Raw genomic sequence first — 13,367 nt, 5'->3', positions numbered from 1 at the left:
GTAAGATCCATTATGATAACACAAACCTATATTTAAAATATTGTAAATGACCATAAAGTGCTCCATAATGTTATCATTTAGATTGAGTTTCGCTAGTTCAGTGTTATTGGGGCCAAGTAACTGGGAATGTCAAAATTCTATATTGCAACCCACGTACAGAGCTGTTGCAAGATATGTTATGTAGATGCTCACAGGAAAATGAAACATATCCAAGAATTGTTTGTTACAATGAACAAAATGCCTTTTATTCTATTTTATAAAAAGCTCTTTATTAAGTATTGGTAAAATGTCCATCCACGCATAGGGACCCTCATGATTACATTGGTGTTGTGACTTTGTTAAATTACCATTTGTTAAGTGGAGCAAAGGGTGAGGGATGGGAAGCTGCAGTTCAACCAAGACCATAAGAGAAATTGAAGTAGAGAAGGTTATTATTCACAGTTCCTGGAGGAGGCCCACAGCTCACCTCAAGGCGCCACACAGGGATGTCGAAGCAGACAGGGAGGGGCAGGATCTGGGACTTTATTAGGGTCCATGGGTGGAGTGCTTTGGGGTTCATGGGCTAAGGCCGGATTTGTCAACCCAAACCAAAAAGAGCAGGACTTGGTAGAGTCCACAGAGGTCTTATCTAAGGGACACACAAAGCTTTGGGTTAGGGTTAGGGTTAGGGTTAGGGTTAGGGTTAGGGTTAGGGTTAGGGTTAGGGTTAGGCTACGGGTGAAGTCCTATAAGGAACTTACAATTTGCTTGTAACTCTACAGTCTGTTATTTAGGATATGTAAGGGGTTAGTGTCTTTTAAGGCCCCCACGGGCCACTGGGCCAAATAAAATGAAAGCCTAGACAGCAATACCACGGAGTAGCTTAGCTAAGCTCTCAGATCCAGGGTACTGGCCCCACCTCAAAGTCAGGTGCTTAGTGTCCTGATCAGCATCCTGAATTCTTCTTTGTCATGCAATTTGACACAATCCCAGATTGTAAGGACTACGATGTGGGTATCTATGGGGCCTTCTGTGCTCACTCTACCAGAGGACAAGCACCCTCATGTTAACATGTGTGCTAGTAATACATCCAGGCGACCAGCAGCTCATTAACCAGTGAGAAACCCGGGTCTAGAAGGCAATGTTGCTTTTTGGTTATTGTTTAAAGGGTGCCTTGTTTTAAATCACAGATCTAAATGAAAAGATACCTAATTTCAAATCCGTCTCTGTCACCGATGAGGAGTTTCTTAGCTTCTCCCAACCAGTCACCTCATATGTAAAATGAGCTTATCAATCGCTTATTTATATGGATAGCTGAAAGCCTTAAATGTAACAATCCACGGAGAATGCTTATAACATCCAGTGAGCATTAGTGATTTGTATCTTTGCTTCTGCAGAAGAACTGTGATGTTGCTGGACATGGGTAAATCCAGGAATTTAGATTCTTGGACTCCTGTTCAAACGCTTACTGGCTGTGGGACTTTTGGCAAATTGAACACTATTCTGAGCCTGTGTTTTCTCAAGTGGTAAAATGGAATATTAATGATTGAGAGTCTTTTCTTTAAAAATAAACATTCTAGAGTGTTTTAAAATGACACTTCTTAAGTTATACTTTGAAATGATCAATAATAATCTAAACCCATGCTCTTGTCATTAGAGTCTATCCTACGGGAGCTGCGGCCTTCTACCCTGGGTCTGAAGCCAGATGGGGCGCTTCCAGGTACGGAGCCCAGACCCTGCTCATCGCTTGAGAGTCCTCGCGGACAGTGTCTCACAGCAGAGCGCGCTAGAAACTATTTATATTGTTCATGCATGAGAGGAGATGACCTTCAGAACTTACCTGTAGCTTCATTTCTTATTACTTATGAGTCATAGAGTAAATGATGAGAATAAACTATCTCGTTCCACTGCCCTTTGTTATAAATCCCCATTGTAAATGGATATTTTTTATTGTCCTGACATATTTGCCACAATAATGTGTTTTGGGGCTATAAATATTGATAGAGCAAAGATGCGTGTGTTTGCACTTTGAATATTTGATAAGTCCCGCGAACACCTATAGAATGAGCATTAGCAGTTCTGGGAAGCTCGACTTTTTCCCCAGAGGACAGTTCATGCTGCAGGGGTTTAAAAAATATTCTTCATTAAGTGAGTTGTTTCCACTAAGCAATTATTTAATTTTAACTGATTTTTAACTGAGGGTGAACTTTATCCTGAATATTAATCATCACAGAGAAATTTACAGATATGCCACATTATATAATCCCCTGATTGAATAAAAGGTTTCAAAATCTAACCTAGAACTAGATAAAGGCATTTTTTATTTGGGAGGCTCTCATTTGTCTTGCATCACATTGCTGTGAAAGGTAGATCTGTTGTGTAACTGCACAAGGATTTGTCATGTGAAAATAGGCAGGTTGGAATGGAGGGAAAGGACTGAGGAAAAAGTGGATTAGGCATCTTTACCACCATTATTACTGTTATCTATTTTTAAATAAATGCAACCTTTCTATAGTTTTTAAAAATTCAAATTCTGTTAACTTCTACCTGTTCATTTAAATGGCCAAGGGTGAAGCTTCTTTAAAAAAACAGATGCACATCTTTCCTTGGTGAAGCCTTTAATTCTGTAGGAATTATATTTCTAAAGCATCTCACTATCTTTTCATGTTTCTGTCCTTCCCATCATTTACCCAAGTAGCTTAACCAAACAAGACAACTTATTTCCATTTGCTGCACCTTCTGGAACTCACTGTTGCTCCCTACCTTACAAGAGCTTTCCTGTCAGCACAGTACTTATGGAACGGTACTTGAAAGATGGTCCAAGTATTCCTCGCACAGTATGAAAGCCACCACCTAAACTTAACAGACTCTCAAGGCATGAGTACTGAGAATATTTTAAATTGGCAGCCCGTAGAATGACGTGTAATGCAGTTCAATCTCAGCCTGCATGGAAAAACTAAAAGATACATCTCTGTGAAGTTTGCCGCTTTAATTATGACAATTTTATTCATTATATGCCGTGTCCTCCCTGATTTAACCATTTGAAAACTTTCCAATGGTTTCCATATCCTTCCCTGGGTGGTGGCTATTTACTTATTTACTAATTTAACTTTTAACAGCTGTAATGAATATTTGTCTGGTATCGATAACTGGTGGACAAAGCCTAATTTGTGCTAATTTCCATTTAAGTGCTCAGATCGTTTTTGCAGAATCTACACATTCTAACCTCTGCGTCTTGCTGTTCTACCCACCGTTTCTTTTCCTCATTACTTTATGTTTTTCTTGGAATATTCTGTGCATGGTTTTAAGCTGCCCTCCACTCTTTTTCCCACAAAGGCAGAAAACAAATATGTATGTCAATCATCCAGAGTAGTTTCAGGAATAAAAGAGAAATGGAATCATTTCCTAATTTTTTTTTCCCATTCACTAAATATTTTGAAAATGCATAATCTCTCCGGAATTGTGGCAAATGCCTAAAAACGACAAGGAAGTCTAATTTGGAAAGAGCTGAAACGCTGCTGAGTGTGGACCAGCCGTAGGATTGTGTTACTTCCTTTCAATGAGCTTTGCCCGACAGATTCCCAGGGTAGTCCCAGGAAAAGGGTGATGTGAGAACGACAGCCTTCCCTGACTCCTCAGGTATTTCCCTGAGAGCAGCGCTGTTATTGGCAGCCCTGTCTCAGGAAGCCGGCCTTGAGCTGTACTTCTAAGACAAATAAAAAGAACTTTAGGTTGTTATCATGGCATGGGAATCAGTTGAGGGAGGTTTAATAGGGTCATTCCGCAAGCAAGTGGACCTTTCCTTCCCCACTGGACGGGTGCAGGCTCATTGTCATCTAAGAGCCTGATTAAGAAGGGGGTTCTTAACATCCAGGGGTGCGCTGTAATTCCATCAAAGGTGATATTCGAGAGTTAAAAGGAACCCAGCAAGCATTTTCCCAATAATGGCGCTTTACGGAGGAAGGTAGAACAATTTAATTCTTCCTGTGAGCTTTTTATTCCTCTCCAGATCAGAAAAGGGGACTCTAGTGTCCATTTCACACAGCGGTGGCTGAATCGAGGAACTAGACCCTGTGCCAGGGGAAGCACTGAGGAAGGGGACTGGGCGCCATGAAAGACTCGTGCTCAAGCCAAAACAACGTGCCAGGTGTGAGGCTGCTAAGATTCCAGCAATGGGGACCCCCATTCTCCTCTCCCAACCTTGGCTTCAGGTTGAAGAAGGAACAGAAAAAAGCTGGTTGCCTGGCTGGCTTAAAGGACAGCTTCTGGGTCTGGGCTTTTGAAACCTTGAATAAACTTTAAGAAATGAGATTACTCATAGGAATAGAGCTGGCCCAGATGTTCAATTTTAAAAAGAAGGAAAAAAGACAACAACTTTGACTATATATTTAGTTACTAAGTCATAGCCATTGTGCTCCTTGAATGTGCCTTGAATCACCCTTTCCTCTGTGTTCCTGCTGACACTGTCCGTAGAAACCACCCATCAGCTTTGACCTGATGCTTAAATGGCTTCCTACCTGGATCCCTCGCTTTGACTCATGGTCATTGCTCCAATTTATTCTTCCTGCTATTTAGACTGAGAATGGGCTAAAACAAATTCCTTAGCATTTCACCCTTAGTTTTAAGACACCTTTGAAGTCTTCCCCACAGCTTTTTACGTTGTTGGCAAGAAGTTTCTTGACCGGTCCCCTCTCCACCTACCCAGGTCACTGAAAGGCCACTTCAGCACAGGGACTGTGACCCCACATGACAGCCCCACTGCCAGGGTTGGAAGTGCCGCATGCCCACGTCCCTTAATAGTCTGTCTTGTGCTGTTGCTGCGAGTATTACAGGGCGCTAAGATAATCGGCTGTGCAAGTGCTCAGGGCAGTGTTAGGTACCCCAGAAGCACCCGTCCATCCACTTTTTCCCTTACCCCACCTGTCCAACTCCCCAGTTCTCAGGTCCCACTGCATGGCGGCTCCTTCCCGGGCTGTGACCTGCTGTTTCCCCGCGAGCGCTCCTGCGCTCGCTCTTACTTGCATTTTGCTGCCAAATTCCCCCATCCCAGGACTACTGGCCATTTCTCTCCCGGCCCCAGGCCCCAGGGCCCAGTGTGCACACTCACGGCATGCAGGCTCAGGCGCTCTCTGCTCCCCCCCTGAGAGGCTCATCTCAAGCACCCGTGAGTGTCTCAAATTTTCATTAAACCTCTTTGCCTTAAATAAAAAAACATGGAAGATGCAAGAGGGAGACTGGTTTCAGAGAAAGCTGAATCTGGGAATCATCAAACCTCTTAATTCTCTCCCTCTTCCTTCTGTCCCAGTGACCAGTATCCTTTAGGTTCTGAAACCCTAGAAAACAGAAAATATCAAAGGCAAAAAGGACAATAATATTATTGTGAGAATTCGTGGCAGTTGCCATTGAAGATCCGACTTTAAGCAAGAGAAAGACAGTCTATAGGTAATTGAGAGGAGTTCATTTAAACGGGTGGACACTTACAGTGAGACATTCAAACCCTATAAGCAGAAGTGTAGCAAATGCACACAATCCCTGAGGTCTCCTTAATTCACACAGACGCCAGCTCAGGCCAGTGATACTAGTGGCCAGCGGCCGGTGGAACAGGTCCCATTCCAGAGTTCTCTATGCGGAGGGGGTGGTGCCAACAGAGACTTTCTTATGGCTCTGCAGTAATATCCTGGGAGGTTAGACCTTGTTTGGTGAAGCAGCCATAAGCCAAGGCCTGCTCTTCTGTAAGCTGACTCTGACCTGCTTTGCTAAGCAGCTGAGAAGGGGAAGAACTGAGCCTTCAAGATCATCCTGACCTGTCCCTCCTCAATGTCCCACAAAGCTCAAAATGAGCTTGAGTTTTTTCTACCCCAACTATTCTCAAGACAGTATATTTTAACATATTCAGAGTTGATCTAGAAGGTAAACCTGGTTCTTGCTTAAACCCTTACTTAAGACTGAGTTAGAGCTATTTAATTTGCTTATATTCACAATCAATCATTCGTTGAAGGTGGAGTCTTGGAACTTCACTGTGCACTTGTGCACTTTCTATCATTTTTGCATTTATTCTTTTATTGCACTTTATGTTGTGATATTTGCAATTCTATCGACCCTTAGCTTTATTGAGCCCTGGCAGCTTCCCACTTACTTAAAAACAATTGCAATCATGGCAACTCAAATGACCTTTTCCTAAGAGATTGTATATCAGATTCATTATGCTCAACAGACAATATGGTTTCCATATCATACTCTACAGTATATCAGATTTAAGCTCCGGTTTGCAAACACTACAAGGTTCTGTTTCCCTTGCCATCACTGGCATCTAGTTAATACAGCCTTAGTAAAATCCATTGCTATGGTGATAGGAGTTCTGTGCTGAACAGGAAGTGTTTAAAATGCCAGCTCAGTGTGTCATAGATTCACAGCCCTTTGATAATGTCTCCATCTTACCTTCCCAACCCTTTTTTTATCCCTAGATGAAGACAAGCCTATCTTTCACTTTGAACTCTGCGGTGGTTGCCCCAAACAACAGATTTTATAATGAGCTGCATTGATTACTTTTGATGGGACTTGTAATCATCACGCACTTCAGTTTTAGAAATGGCTCTGTCATGTCATGTTCATACCTTTGACAGACTGACCCAGTTTTTTGAAATGCTTTGGAATCTATAGCTGAGTTAATGGCCTAAATCCTTGTCTTGATGGGTTCAGTGCATTTGGCATCTTTCTCGCGGGAGCAGGAGGCTGTGATAGGTGGGCATTATTCATAGCTGCCGACCCTTGCTAGGAGCTGCCGAGGTGGAAATGAGAGCGGAAAGTCAGCTGCAGAGTTCGGTCCTCTCTTTAACTGCATTCATGAAAGTTTAACTGGAAAGTTTACTCCGAGCTGTAGCTCAGTGCACATCAGCTTATCTTAGAAGCAAATTATTTACAAATTAAAATGCATCCGAACTCTTTAACTATGTTGGAATTGTAGAGATCTGGGCATGTGTGCATTGCGACCAGTGTGATCACTGTGCTGTCATAAGGATCTTTAGCGTACAGAATTGCAATGAATGCGGCGGTCCGGGGATTGAAACCTCCTTAAATACTCATTCGCATGACAGACTGGAGCAATTAGTGCAGAGTAACAATGGGGCATAGAGAACAAGATTGTCTCGTGCCTTTCCACGGAGAGTCATCTTCCATTATAATCATCCTAATGAAAAAATCACAGTGGTTGAATGGAACTGCTATTGGTATAGCATTAAAAAAATAAAAAGAAATTAACACTAAAAAACATCGTTAAAGTCGCATTAAGGAGCTGATTGAAATTGACCAGGAAGGGAGTAATCACGGAGCTGTTATTACTGCCCCTTCCCCAAGCCTGAGCCCAGGTGCTGGAGACCCCGGCGGCGGGGCCTGCTCGCTACTATCTGCGCAGGGCCGGTGCCGAAAGAGCAAAATGACCGCCCCAGCGCTTCCAGGAGCTCCCATTTGTCAGCTCGGGTTCACTCTCTTCCATGGAAACTCTTCCCATGTCGAGCTTCCATCCATGCATGGAAGGTTACAAGAAGGAACTGAATTAAAAAAACAAGTCACGCTATTGTTGGCTATCTCAACTTAAAAAATACCCATTGAGGGGCTGGCCGTGTTTAGCATATTCAAACACATATTCTCCAGTGATTTCTCTCTCTGCTCCTTTAAATGTTTTCTCTTGTCATAAAAATAGCCACTAAAAAAAAAAAATCCATGTGCAAACTGAAGATAAAAAGTCAGAAGGAGAGGTTTTGCTGAGATTGATGTCTAGAGAAACAGAGTGTAAATCAATATATGGGGCAGAATCGTTTGCTGTACATCAACCCGCCAGGCGCGCAGGCCAGGAACAATGTGTGCGTGGACTTGGGATGAGAGGGTTCAAGCGGGAAAGGCTGCTGATGTTACCAGGAGAGAAGTGTTGACAGCCAGGCTCCGTTAGCGCCACTTCCTCCTGATCCTTGAATAATGGGCCCGTATTGAGCTGCCACACTTGGCAGGTAACAAATCCAATCTAGCTCATCTGCAAGGGAAATAGTGTCACTGAATTAGCCGATATGATGATGTTCTTTCCAAGTGTATTACCAGCGTGTATTGAAAACCTGCTATTGATTGTTAGGATGTGAAAGTGATATTTCTATTGGGATTCTAAGTTTGGGCAGAGGAAGAAGTGAGGATAAGTTATGCCAAGTTAATGTCACAGAATATTTAACATAAATACAATGGCTGCTCTTTTATGTATTGTGATTGCTGAATGGGATATTTGAAATATTTAGCAATTCTGCCAAAACTGCTTTGAGTGCAGGCACAGGCGCCTCGGTGTGTCATTTGGATATTCACCTCCGCTTCTTTCATCTGGTTTTGGACAACCCCCAGGCCGTTCCTGTGTCCCTTGAACCCTTTATAAAATAGAGCCAAGTAAGGATTTTGATGGAAAGTGTCTTTCTTACAACTTCTTTGACTTCTTTGTTCATCAATACATGATTTCCTTTTGCACAAAACTCCAGTTCTGCCTTCATTGGACACAATTGAGTGGTGTATAACCTTGGAATATGACTAAGTAAAGAGTACAGGGAGATTTTTCTGGAATGATGTCCTTTGACAACATTGCTGAAACACCTGTCTCTACACAGAGATAGGATGCTCTTTTGGTTAAACCCAGTATTTTTCTGTAATTTATGCACTATTTTCTAAGCCACTTTCTAGCATTCAGGCCCATAAAGTTCTATACAACGACCTACTCATGGATGTTCATGACAGCTTTAGTCCTAATACTCCCCAAATGGGAACACGCCAAACTGTTTACAGCTTGTGAGTGGATAAATGAATTGTGGTCTATTCATCCAGTGGAGTACCATGCAGCCATAAAAAGACAAATCAACTACCGATACACACAACATCATGGGTGAATGTCAAGAGCATTATGATAAGTAAAGGAAACCAGACACAAAAGGCTACATACTGTGTGATTCCGTTCATGTGGCATTCTGTAAGAGGGGCGGCTGTAAGGACAGAGGCAAGTTAGCGCCTGCCTTGGGCGGGGGAAGAGTGATGGGGGAGATCGACTGCAAAAATACATGAAGAAAATTTTGGGGTCGATGGAATTGATCCAAATTTTGGTTATGGTGATGGTTTTGAGATGGTTTATATTTGACAAAATTCATCAAGTTGAACACTTGAAAGACTGACTTTTACTCTGTGGAAATCATATCTGAAACCGACTTTTTTTAAAAAGAGAAAAGATGTTTGTGTTTATTGAACACCTAGTATGGGTTAGATACTAAGATGACCAGTTAGGCAAGGACTCAGTTTATCCCTGAGTTCATGGAGAATGCGTGAGAGTGAGTCCATAGATAAAAATATAATACCAAAGGACATCACAGGTTCTGCATAGCTTTGGGTTTTACTGGTTTTATAGTTCAAAACTTAAATACTTTAAAAACATATATCCTGAGTTTAAAGCAATACTATCAGGAGTTTATAAGAATCATTAATGTCTCTGCAAATCCATTGAGCTTAGCATCGAACTTTGAATTCTCAATCACCCATTTTTCTCATTCTGCTGCTACTAAATACTTTACTTTAAAATTCAATAGTTTTTGCTAATTTAAAAGTGATCGTATAGTATGTTGGGAGACAGATTGGATGTGTCTTTTTTACAAAATAAATATGTGCTCCTTCTTTTATATTGCTACACACTGTTATTTCAAAAGTCCCAAATTCCTTTTGAGCCTAACTTTCTGGAACATAAATCACTCTAACACTGTATTTATTAAGCGCTCACACACACCGGGCACAGTGCACGGACTCAGACATTGTCTCGGACCCTTCCTGGCCCTGGCAGGGAGGTCGTCTTGTGATGAATTGAAGGATACGTGCCCGGCAGCTATGATTGCCACAATTCAACCATTTTCAGTGATAGTTTAAAACGGCATCTTGTCCACTGAAGAGAACAACGAAAATCTGACAGAATCCAAGAAAGGAGAAATCTTTACACAGCCTTGAAATCGAACTAACACTTGGAAGATTTCTATTATTTAACCATCCCACACCCCATTTGCTTGGGTAAGAAATATATCAAAGATCTTTATTTCTCTCTCTTAATTTTTGGTGTTACTATTAAAATATTTCGGTTTTTAGCCTCTCTTGCTCTAGTCTCTAAGTCAGGAATTTAATATTCTGTAAAACACTCAGGTGCATTCAAAAAGTTTCTTACAAGGCAAAGGAACGTGTTGAAACAACTCACAGAGAGACGGCAGGTTTAACCAGGGGTTTGAAGGCCTTGATCCTGTCACATTTCTTTCACGCATAATGTGTAGCTTTTTGGGCAAATTCTTCAAGTTATCTGTGTCCCTGCTTCCTCATTTGAAAAATTAAGAGACTAAGTCAAATGACCTCTCCTAGCCCTGCAAACTCGAAAATAACTATATGTTTGGTTTGAGATACATATGTCGTGTGTCCTTGAACCTGTCAGGAAGATTGTAGGTCGATGCTTTTAGAGACATTTGTTAAGTGATGTGACATTATATATAGAATTTACAAAGGAAATAGCCATTCTAAAGATATTGATGGTTTGAAAGAGCATGTCCTTTCTCCATAACTCCTCTACAGTTTTTGGATATTTTGACAAGCATTTTAATCTGTTTATTTTCTGATTTAGATTATTGTCACTTTTGTCATTAAAATATTTAGTATTTTCCTTTTGATTCGGCTTGCCATGGTTTTCTTTATTTCCCTTTCTTCTTTCTTCTTTATTTTATGTCTACTGCTTTTTCTCTCGCCTGTTCTTTCCTTTCCCTCTCCCTATATTATCCGTTCCCCAGAGTCCTTTGCTATCTGTGATTTGTGTTTTTAAACACAGATAACCTTAGGGTATAAATCCTTTCACTTCTATATTTTGTAGACCAAAGGAAAAATCTCGGGCTCCGGCACTGGAGGCAACCTTGAGAAGTCAATTCATCTATTTTCTCGTTTGCCATTTGGCCACAGGATCGCTCTCTCGTACATTTTGTAAAACTCTTTCTGTGCGGGACAGTCCCGAGCCTGGCTCAGTGCCCTGTGATGGAAACCACACCACGGCACCCCTTGCAGATCCTGTCTCATATTAAATAAAGTCTATTAATCTGCTATTCACACAATAAGCTGTCCAACTGTATGAAGATTTCATGATATCGCCTGCAAACGAATCAAAGTTCAATTCTATAAAGATTTCTGCCCTGCACGGCCTTTGCTATGCAATCGTTTCCCCACCATTTCACAAGGAAATGAATATTTCTGGAGCAAGAAGAGAACCAGAAGGTTAAAGCTGGGCCTTAGGGGCAGCTGCAGAACGTAAAGAATGATGACCTTTAAATGGCCTCAGTCCTCTGCTGTAAGGACACAGAGAAAACCAAGGGCTTGACGATCAGAAGGACCTCTCACGTTCTGACCCTGAGCCGTGAAAGGATTAAGTATTTCATAGAATTATGTTATCGTAGAAGCGCAGCACGCTTCAGTTTACACAGCGCTTTTGTACGTGCAAAAATAAATAAAGCAATGGAAAATAAGGCCTCGGAAACACTTGAATTATCTACAGAACAGGACGGGCCATTGTGATAACTCAGGAAAGCTGGAATCTTGAGGTCACGCGTTAACGCTCCGGGCGCTGTCACAGGGCTTCTTCCCCCGAGAGGCTGGCTCGTCCGCGGGTGGGGGGGAGAGGGGGGTGGGGGTGAAAGGCCGCTGGAAGGTCACGAGGACGGGCCCCCAGCATTTTCTCCAGGCAACTGCCCCCTGAGAACCTGGGCGGGGTCTCTGGCTTCTGCCAGCTCACGCGCAGGAGGCCTGTTGAACCGTGTCTTTCTCAGAACCCTGAGTACTCTGCCCATTCGCAGAGCAATCAAACTTGAGACATTTTAATGTCAGAGAATCTCAATAGGGAATTTATTATCTAGTGACTTTGCCACATTCAATAAAATTTGTCTGACATATTTTGACCAAGATGTAAACCTGGTTCTGAGCCTTACTGTCTGGTCCACTGTTCTTTTCAAGACAATGTCGATTCAGATGTTCGAGTCTCAGTGAGGCTCCTTAGTGTGTGTAGAGTTGTAAGAATTAGAACAGGACCAAGAAGCCTTCACTTTCCATTCTTTTGGCCCAGGAAGCATTTTTATCTAAATGAGGCTTCACAGATGTATTACAGACACTGTTCTAGCAGTTCTGTAGTCATGACAAAGGTAATTTTGAGATCTACAAAAAATCAGTATAATAATTATATGAAAAATAAATGATATTCAGAGATACAATATAGAAGGAGATACAGAAATGTTTGGCACAAAGAAAACACACCGGTGTTTCTCAAGGAGAATTTCTAGCTTCCCAGCCCGTAGCTGTCACCGTTCGGTCAGTGATTAAGCGAGGCACAGGGGCTGAGCTGCCTGGCTGAGTAACGTCCTTGCTGGGGAGCCAACCTCTAAGCTGAGAGCTACAAATGCCAGGGCCAGAGGCAATGCCTCTGCCTTATTACCACTTCAATCGCCCACTCAGCAGGAATTAACATGCAGTTTGAACCAAGTCTTTTCCCCCTTGGCCACACCACTTAGTCTTCTCTCTGTGAATCCTTGACTTTCTCACTGTAAATTTCATCACATGAAAGGGATGTGCTAAGTGATGCGCTTGATGGTCTAACTGCTCCATCTCATAACAAATCAATGGTGTGTGCAGCCCTGGGCAGCCTCTAATTTAATACACAACAGTGTACGTCTAGCCACAGCACTGAGTGTGCGAGCTCTGTGATCTTTCATGGAACCAACCCCTCATTTCACCCAGAAACACAAAAGGCCTTAAAACACACGTATGTACACACAGGATGCAATCCACTTTCTTAGAAACTCTAGCTCAACAAGTAGTGCCAGGACGAAAGGTCCGTTTGTGATTTTGCTGTTCGCCTTTCCTTTTTGTGATTTATCAACAAAATAAGTCCACAGTAACTCTTGGTTAGCAAGATTTTCCAATCATCATATTATTTTATTATAATCACCTTGAAAGCATTTTTCAATGTTCATTGTAGAAATATTGACAGTTTACTAACTATGCTGGAGTCTTGAATATTAACTAAATTAATAGTATGTGTTCTAAGAGTAATAATAATAAAACTCGAAATTGCCCACCAAGCTAGCATGGCAGTTAAGCTTCAGGCTCTGGGTTCAGATTCTTGGTTCCAGTCCCTGTTTAGCCACATGCCAGTTATACAGTCCTGGGCATGTCATTGAACTCTGCTGTACTACTTTCTTTATCTATAAAATGGGAGTCCTAAATGGCCTAACTCATGTTTCAGGTAACTTGTCTCAGAGAATATTAGACAACTCATAAGGGCTCAATAGATACTGGCCGATTCCTAACAGGAC

The sequence above is a fragment of the Miniopterus schreibersii genome (assembly GCF_964146895.1).
Source record: "Miniopterus schreibersii genome assembly, chromosome: 2".
Classification (NCBI taxonomy): Eukaryota; Metazoa; Chordata; class Mammalia; order Chiroptera; family Miniopteridae; genus Miniopterus; species Miniopterus schreibersii.
The sequence above is the reverse complement of the archived record's forward strand: the minus strand, read 5'-3'. Positions refer to the sequence as shown.